Raw genomic sequence first — 8,170 nt, 5'->3', positions numbered from 1 at the left:
TGTTTATCATGAACACTGTTCTTCTGTACAATAACTGAATGAAAGGTCATACCCATTAAAAAAATTCTGAGTTATATGGATCAAGGTGAGCACACTTACTTTGTAAAGTGCCAGGTAATAAATATTTTCAGTTTGTGGTCCCTTTGTCTCTGTCACAACTCCTCAGTTCTGGTGTTGAGTGCAAAAACAGCCACAGACAATATATGAGTGAGTGGGCATGACTCTGTCTGATGAAACTTTACACAAGACGGATGCCAGGCGGGACTTTGCCCATGGGCTGTGGCTAGCTGACTTCTGATATAAACTAGTTGTAAAGGGGTGTTTCTAGAAAGCACTGACTGAGGGGAAAGGGAAGCTAGTGAAAGAAGCTTGGCTATGGTAGGTCTACAGAAAAAGAGACAGAGGGAAGAGCACTTCATTAGGGCTCAGAGCAAGGCAGGAGCGTGAGACCATGGCGAGCGCTGTACTCAGTGCAACCTCAGTCCCGCTCCCACCAATTGTTGGGTTTTCTTCCTTCCAGGCACATGACCTTCTCTGCCCCGTTGAAGTCAGGTGTTGCCATGTGATTTGGTTTGGACAGTGAAACATGAGCAGAAATATTACGGGGGAAACTTTAAGAGCAGCCCATGTTTGTCACATTTCTGTCCCTAAGGGAGCAGTTTTAGGATGAAGCTTCTACCAACCTGACTGTCTGAGTAAGAGGAGCAGAATCCCCTCGCCCACCAGTGCTATGTGAGTAAAATGTAAATTTTGGTTGTGTTAAGCCCCCAATATTTTGCGTTTGTTACCAAACAGAACCTGGCCTATCCTGTCTGATATACCTAACAACACCAACAATATTTAACTAAAATTGCATTCCTTGTTACTGTCTATCTTTAGTATGCTACCTTATTTGTCTTCATAACACTTTCTACCGCCTTACATATATTTATCTGTTCATTTACTTGTCTGTTTTCTCTGCTGGAATACAAGCTTGCCCAAAGCAGGGATTTCTGATTATTGCTCTTAAATTTTGGCATGTATTTACTATGTGACATCATCAACATCACCAAAAGCATCAACAACACAAACACGTGCTTAGTCCTTACAAAACTATGTGAAGTAGATAGTACCATTAACGTTGTTTTTCCTTATAGGTGAATTATTCTCATTTTACCTATGAAAAATGCACTAGTTGTCTATTGCTATGTAACAAATTGCCACAAAAGCAGCTTAAAACATCACACATTTATTATGTGTGAGTCAGGTGTCTGGGCACAACTTGTTGGTCCTTTGTTCAGGGTTTCTTGAGAGACTTCAATCAAGGTACTGGCGAGGGCTGAGGCCTGATCTGAAGGCTCCACTGGGGAAGGATGGACTTTGAAGCTCACATGGCTATCGGCAAGCCTTTATTTCTTGCAGGCTGTTGGACTGAGGGCTGAAGTTTCTAACTGGCTGTTCAGGAGAGTCTGCCCTCAGTCTTGATTCCTTGACATGTGGGCCTCTCTAACATGACACCTGCACCATCCAAGTGCACCTGCTGAGAAGGGAATAGAGAGACTCTGCTAGCAAGATGGAAGCTGCAATCCCGTGGAATCACAGAAGTGACTTTTGCTGCAGTCCATGATTTAGAAGCAAGAGAAGCAAGTCAGAAGTCCCAGCCCCACTCAAAGGGAGGAAATTACACAGAGTATGATTACTGGAGGCAGGGATTACTGAAGCCATCTGCGAATTTGCCTTCAACAGGGCACTTGGAATTCAGAGAGGTCACATAGTGGATCAGTGGTAAAGATCGTGTCACCCTGACCTCAGAGACCCAACAGAACTATAAAGGTTATGGGTCAAAAGGTAGAATGTATTCCCTAAAGCAAGGCACAAGTATTAATTTTGTTCCAGTTAGGGCCAGAATCAGGATCTTGAGTGACACACATCTTCTTTGTAAAAAAATATGAAATCAGAAATGAATCTTTAAGAGATTAGCTGTTGACTGAATGAAATTATTAAACAAATTGCTTGGATGTAAAAAACCTTTGGGCCTGGCATGGTACGGGCTCAAGCCTGTAATCCCAGCACTTTGAGAGGCCAAGGCGGGTGGATCATTTGAGGTCAGGAGTTCAAGACAAGCCTGGCTAACATGGTGAAACCACGTCTCGCTTGAGCCTGGGAGGCAAAGGTTGCGGTGAGCTGGGATTGCACCACTGCACTCCAGTCTGGGCAACAGAGTGAGACCGTCTCAAAAAATAAAATGAAATAAAATAACATAAAATAAAATAAAGTCTTGTTTATTCAGGTAATACAATAAATTCTTATCTCTGTATTAATAATAGAATTAAGTAGAAATATTTTCATTTATTCCTCTTTATATGAGTACTTTTATTTGGGGCAACAATGTATCCAGCTAAAAGAATATATTTCTTATCTTTCTTTGCAGGAGGTGTAGACATTTGACTAAATTCTAGCTATTGTGTTGTGTGGGCTTCTTGGAAGATTCCTTATAGCTGGGTGATGTGGTTTGGCTGTGTCCCCACCCACATCTCATCTTGATTTCCCACGTGTTGTGGAAGGGACCCTGTGGGAGGTAATTGAATCATGGGGGCGAATCTTTCCCATGCTGTTCTTGTGATAATGAATAAGTCTCATGAGATCTGATGGTTTTTAAATGAGGAGCTCCCCTGCACAAGCTCTCTCTCTCTGCCTGCTGCCATCCACGTAAGATGTGACTTGCTCCTCCTTACCTTCCACCATGATTGTGAGGCTTCCCCAGCCACGTGGAACTGTAAGTCCAACAAACCTCTTTCTTTTGTAAATTGCCAGTCTCGGGTATGTCTTTTATCAGCAGCGTGAACATGGACTAGTACACTGGGTGATCAGCTGGTCATCACATTCTTTGTAGATTCCCTTCTTCTTGCTGCAGCCACCAGCTAGGCAGGGAGAGGATACTGAGAACAAATTTTCATGCTGAGGATGGCAGAGGAAAAAGATGAAAGGAGTCTAGGCCTGAAGACATTGTGAAGTGGTCTAGGACTGTACCTCCCAACTTCTTTGTGCAAGAGAGTAATGCCTTACATGCATGAATCTGTTATTTGAGGTTTCTTTTATATGCATTTGGATTGCTGGTGGCTGAAACGAATCCTGACACAATAGAAAGTCTTTACACCCTTGAGAGCTGTGCTAAAGAACCTATTTGCCATCTCATCAGGCTGGCAAGTGACACACAGTGTTCAGTAAAACTCAAGCGGATGCTATTCTGTTCTCTGCTAAATGAGCTGGATTTATCCATTGTTATGTCCCGTCATTCCAAATAAAGAGATCAGGATTCCCTTGCCCCATGGCTCTACTACAGAGTCTGCCTTGCCCATCTGACATGTAAAACCCTGAAATGTAAAACTCTGCTGTTTGTAGGAGTGCCAAGATGTTTAAACATATTTTAGATATTTTTTTGGAAAGTTGTAAAACATGGCTAATGTAGGAAATGGTAGCAGTTCATAAACTCTACTTATTGTTCATCACTTCAGATGTCACTAGACTTATGTAAATGGAACAGAGATATTTTTCTTTTTTCTGTGTGAAGTCAAGCCCATTTTTTCCTCTAACATCATAGATACCCCAGAGTGGTTATCAGCATTTGAAAGCAGCAGGGCCTCTTTCTTCTTCTTGGATTTGGTTAAAACAAAAGGGCTACAGACAGTCTTGAAATGTGAACCAAAACCCCAGGTTTTTAAACACCTCAGCAAATCCGAATGAAGACAAGTTTCCTCCTCCAGAGAAAAAACAGGGCTCAGTCTATAAAACCTGACTTTGAAGCAGATGACAACTTTTCCCACAGGGGGTGCACAAGTACTTCTAGGAAACACAAACACCTAATTTTGATCTTATTTATTAGGATTTGACTTTAGTGTGGATCTGGAAAAACATAACTAGCACATCATGCTCATAATTATACAAATCTTACTGTTTAGGAGGCGGTCTAATTAATTGTGTACAATTAACAACCGTTAATTGTGTTTTAAGCAGGAGATTAAGTTAAAGAGTAATCCTCAGTAAATCTTGGCTGCAGGTGACTGATGGAAGTTTCAGAGGCTGGACTGGAAGATGAAATTGGGGCAAGATGGCACACAGCATGGCCTCAGGAACCTGGGCTCCAGCAACCTGCAGGTCCCAATGGAGGCAAAGTGGCAAAGTCAAGGAGGGTCTCAGGGAGTGGTTGATGTGTGAAGTCTCTGTCTGCCCATCTGAATAACAAGAGGTGGGGCTTGTGATTTTCCTCCACTGTATGTTGTCTGGTTCCTAACCCCCTCTTGTTACTGTCAGTTTTACCTGTGTGTGTATCTATGTGTGTTCAACTCTCATGGGCAGGGTGGCAGAGCTCGCTAGGGTAGGAGGAGAGACCACGAAGACAGACCTTGATTCCTAAGTGTGCACTTTGAGAGAGTTTTCTGCATCATTTAGCCTGTGGATTGCAGCATTTTGAAAAATTAACTAGAAATTCAGAAATTAGATGGAGACCTCTAGTGGAGGCCTGGGAGAAGAAGGATCGGAAGATTAGAGTCTACAAAGGCTGGGGTAGTGGCATGTGGATAGGCTGCTTGGAGTGCGCAGAAGGCACACAGGCCTCTGTCTCATGCTGGGGTCCACCAGGGCCTCCAGGTGCCGCATCCGGTGGTGTTAGCTGGCCTCTCTCCTCAATCACCAGTGCTCAGGCAGTGGCTGTGAATGGAGGAGCCAAGATGGCAGGACAGGGTGGAGGGGGTGCATGCCCTTCGCCAAGGCTGATGTAGCTGCTGCCTCCACTGAATGCTGTGTCCGTCCTGTGCTGCCAGCCCTGGGGGACCAGCAGACACTTGATAGTAAGTTGATTATATCTGTCCCCCTCAATTGCAGCTGGAGGTAATTTTCCCTTACTGGAATTGACACCTACTCCTAATACAGATTTGCCTTTTCTGCCTGTTCTCCTGCCAGCACCCCTACCTGAGGGCCTCCAGGAGGAATGACGTCTCAAATGGAAACCTGCATAATATCAGCCAAAACCAAGGACCCATTTTATCGTCAAAGAGGTATGCCATGAATGCATGACTGTGGGATCCACTACTTTGACCACATATGGATGACTTGAAAGCTGCCAGCCTTCATGAACAATGAAAAGGCCATTGATGGCTCAGCAAAGGTGCCAGCTCAGGGCCAGTACTCCCTGGGGTTGGCCTCGAGGGTGGCTACAGTGCTGTAACAACAGGCAACAGGGTGCTGAACCTACAGCCTACTTAAGGTGCTTTGACACCAACTGTCAGAACACACGGGTCTGGAAGCCAAATCTTGGAAGTAGGATTGGTTGCTTTCCTTGTAACTCCTAGTGACCCACTAGTTGAATTTTGGTTCCTATCCCTGAGAACTTTTGTTCCACAGGACTAGAGATCCTGGTTCCTGGGATGAAGCAGGGCAGCTTCCCCTGAGGTTCACAGTAAAGGTTCTGTTGAACCCGTATGGCCTGCTATTGGATGAGCAGGCAAAGAAATAAGTTACTCCACCATCAGGGGACAGATAATTCCAGTTCTCCATGGGGCTATGGTTGCTTCCAGGGGGCTGAAACATGGCTGAGACCGAGGAGATTGTCGTTGGCTTCCTCTGGTGCTTCCAAGTCTGGGATTAATGATGACTGGGCATTTGCAGCCATCAGGGCCTGATAAACACAAGGCAGCCAAGAGTTCAGACCCTGAGCGGTGAAAGGCCAGCCAGTGCTCAAGCAGATGGCCTGGACCATCATAAGCGCTGATAGAAATCTAGGACGTGCGGTGGAGGAGGGAGATGACACGTCCCAAGCACGGTCCCTGGTTAGCTGCAGGCGGCGTGTCCACCACGCCTTCTCTATGGAGTCGTTTGGAGATGGTGGCTGGCCATGATCTTGCAGGCTTAGTGACAGAACAATCTGAGAAGAACGAGGGGTGGGCTGCTGCAGACCCGTGTGGTGCTCTGACTCACACCCTCTCAGCCTAACTTCTAATTTCAGCAGGGATTGGGGTGTGTTTCTGTTCCGTGGTTAAGTCGCTGCATGCTCACAGCAGCTTACTTCAAGCATGGGCTGCAAGGTTTTACTTTCTACATCAGGATTCCTCTCATGCCACGAATGGGGAAAGTTTACAGTTATAGGAGTTGATATACCTAGAGAAAAATGCTGGTGAGTCAAGGCTCAAACCTCCTGTTTTCTTTGGGGACCATTCTAGAGCTTTCTGTGTCCTTCTCATGATGTCTAAGCAGAATGGAGCGCCCATTGTTCACAGCAGTTTCCTTGGCAATATTGTTCCTTTTTCCTCCCCAGTCTCACTGTTACAGGTTGAATTGTGTCCCCGAAAAGATATGTTCAAGTCCTAACCCTTGGTATCTGGGAATATGACCTTATTTGCAAATAGGGTCTCTGCAGATGTAATCAATTTAAGACGAGGTTAGGCTGGATTAGGGTGGGCCATTAATCCAGTATGACTGGTGTCCTTATAAAAAGACAATGTGAAGACATATGAGGAGAAGACCATGTGATGGTGAGACAGAGACAGGGATCAGAGCGATGCAGCTTCAAGCCAAGAAGCGCCAAGTTTGACAACAAGTACCTGAGCCAGGAAGAGGCCAGGAAGGATTCCGTCGTATGGTTTTCAGAGGGAGCCTGGCCTTCCCACATCTTGATCTTGGACTCACAGCCTCCAGAAATGTGAGAGAACAAGCTTCTGTTGTTTGAGCTGCCCAGTGATGGTCATGGCAGCCTCAGGAGATGACGCACGCACTCTTTCTGCTTCCTCTCTCATGCTCCCTGGGGTCACCTCTCCAATAACGTGCCTGATCACCATCCATTTGTCCAGAGTTTTCTTTATTAGAAACCCAAGCTAGGATAACCTCCACACTGTGCAAAGAGGGGGACAGTGCTGCCTAAAGGAGACTTTAGTTTTTGAATGAACTCTTTTTTTGGTGATACAGTTAATCATAATTCAATTTACCATTTTCTGACCCCCTATTATGTGCCTGGCACTTTACAAACGTATCAAGTCTAATCCAGTATCATCCCATGCGGTGACCGCTATTATCACCATTTTGTAGACGGGAAACTGAGTCTGATGGAGGTTGGGAGACTTGCACTATTTGTGACCCCAAATCTACATTCTTTCTAAATACCTAGGACCCAATCTTTGCCCAATAATTTACTTTCTCTGTAGGTTCCAACTTTTCTTTATGTGTCCACCTGGATTAGTTAATATCTAGGTTTGGCTGCTGAGACAAAGACCAAAATATGAGTGACTTAAACAAGACGGACATTTATTTTTCTTTACAGAAAGCTGCATATGGGGCAGTCCTGCTCCTCAGGGCCCACGGAAGCTCAGATTCCTCCTGTCTACTTGCTCTGCCAGATGTTGTTTTTGGTGGCTTAATGCCACTTCCACTCACCAGCCAGTAGAAAGGTGAGAAAAGCGAAAGAGAAGAACAGAGTTCTCTTCACTGCAGGATCTCCTTACATCCCACTGATCAGAATTTCCGCCATGACCATGCCTAGATTCAAGGGGTGAGGTGAGGGGAGGGGCTGGGAAATGCAGTCTGCATTCTGTGCCCAGCTAAAATGTAGGGATGTGGTTGCCATAGAATTGGGGAAAGTGGATATGGGGGCATGGCAGCTGATGCTCACGGGGCACCCTTTGCCTTTGACAGTGGATCGGGCATTATGCAGAACACGAAGAGGAGCACATTGTAGTCTCCGACTTCAAAAGAAGCAGACAGCAAAGGTGAAGTTTCCTTCCAGGTGGAGATTGCCGATCGATCTACAGAATGGTGAGAATACTGTGAAAGACGGAGCACAGATATCCAAGTGTGATCGGTCAGCAGGTCTTGGCCAGGAGCATAGGTAGAATAAACAAATAAATAAGTAAAGAGGGGAAGGGAAAGTAATATTAAGACTGCTCAAGACTTGGATTACAGCTCTCCTAAAAAGCAGTCCTTTGAAGTCTTGGGATATTAGAGAAAGATCCCAACAACCACTGAGCCTGGTTTCGATTTTTGGAGGAAACACACCAGGTGAATAAAGCAGTGTGACACGAGAGAAAGGAGGCCGGCAAAGGTGAATAGGACCCCAGCCTTTCAAGGACTTGGGCAGAGCAACTGGAGGAGGTGTGAGTTCAGCCAACCGTGTGGATCAGTTTCCTAGGCTGCCGTAACAAAGCAC

At 45.4% G+C, this 8,170-nt stretch overlaps 1 long non-coding RNA gene across 1 annotated transcript; it reads left to right on the top strand.

The window, feature by feature from the left end:
* Window positions 1-4,032: 4,032 nt before the first annotated feature.
* On the top strand, window positions 4,033-7,770 carry LOC108535025 (uncharacterized). The gene is made up of 4 exons (XR_001887113.1): window positions 4,033-4,225; window positions 4,939-5,033; window positions 7,289-7,415; window positions 7,660-7,770. It is a non-coding gene; the product is annotated as an uncharacterized LOC108535025 (long non-coding RNA).
* Window positions 7,771-8,170: the final 400 nt, after the last annotated feature.

The sequence above is a fragment of the Rhinopithecus bieti genome, unplaced genomic scaffold (assembly GCF_001698545.2).
Source record: "Rhinopithecus bieti isolate Rb0 unplaced genomic scaffold, ASM169854v2 scaffold_12151, whole genome shotgun sequence".
Classification (NCBI taxonomy): domain Eukaryota; kingdom Metazoa; phylum Chordata; class Mammalia; order Primates; family Cercopithecidae; genus Rhinopithecus; species Rhinopithecus bieti.
This window is presented reverse-complemented; position numbering and strand designations above follow the sequence as displayed.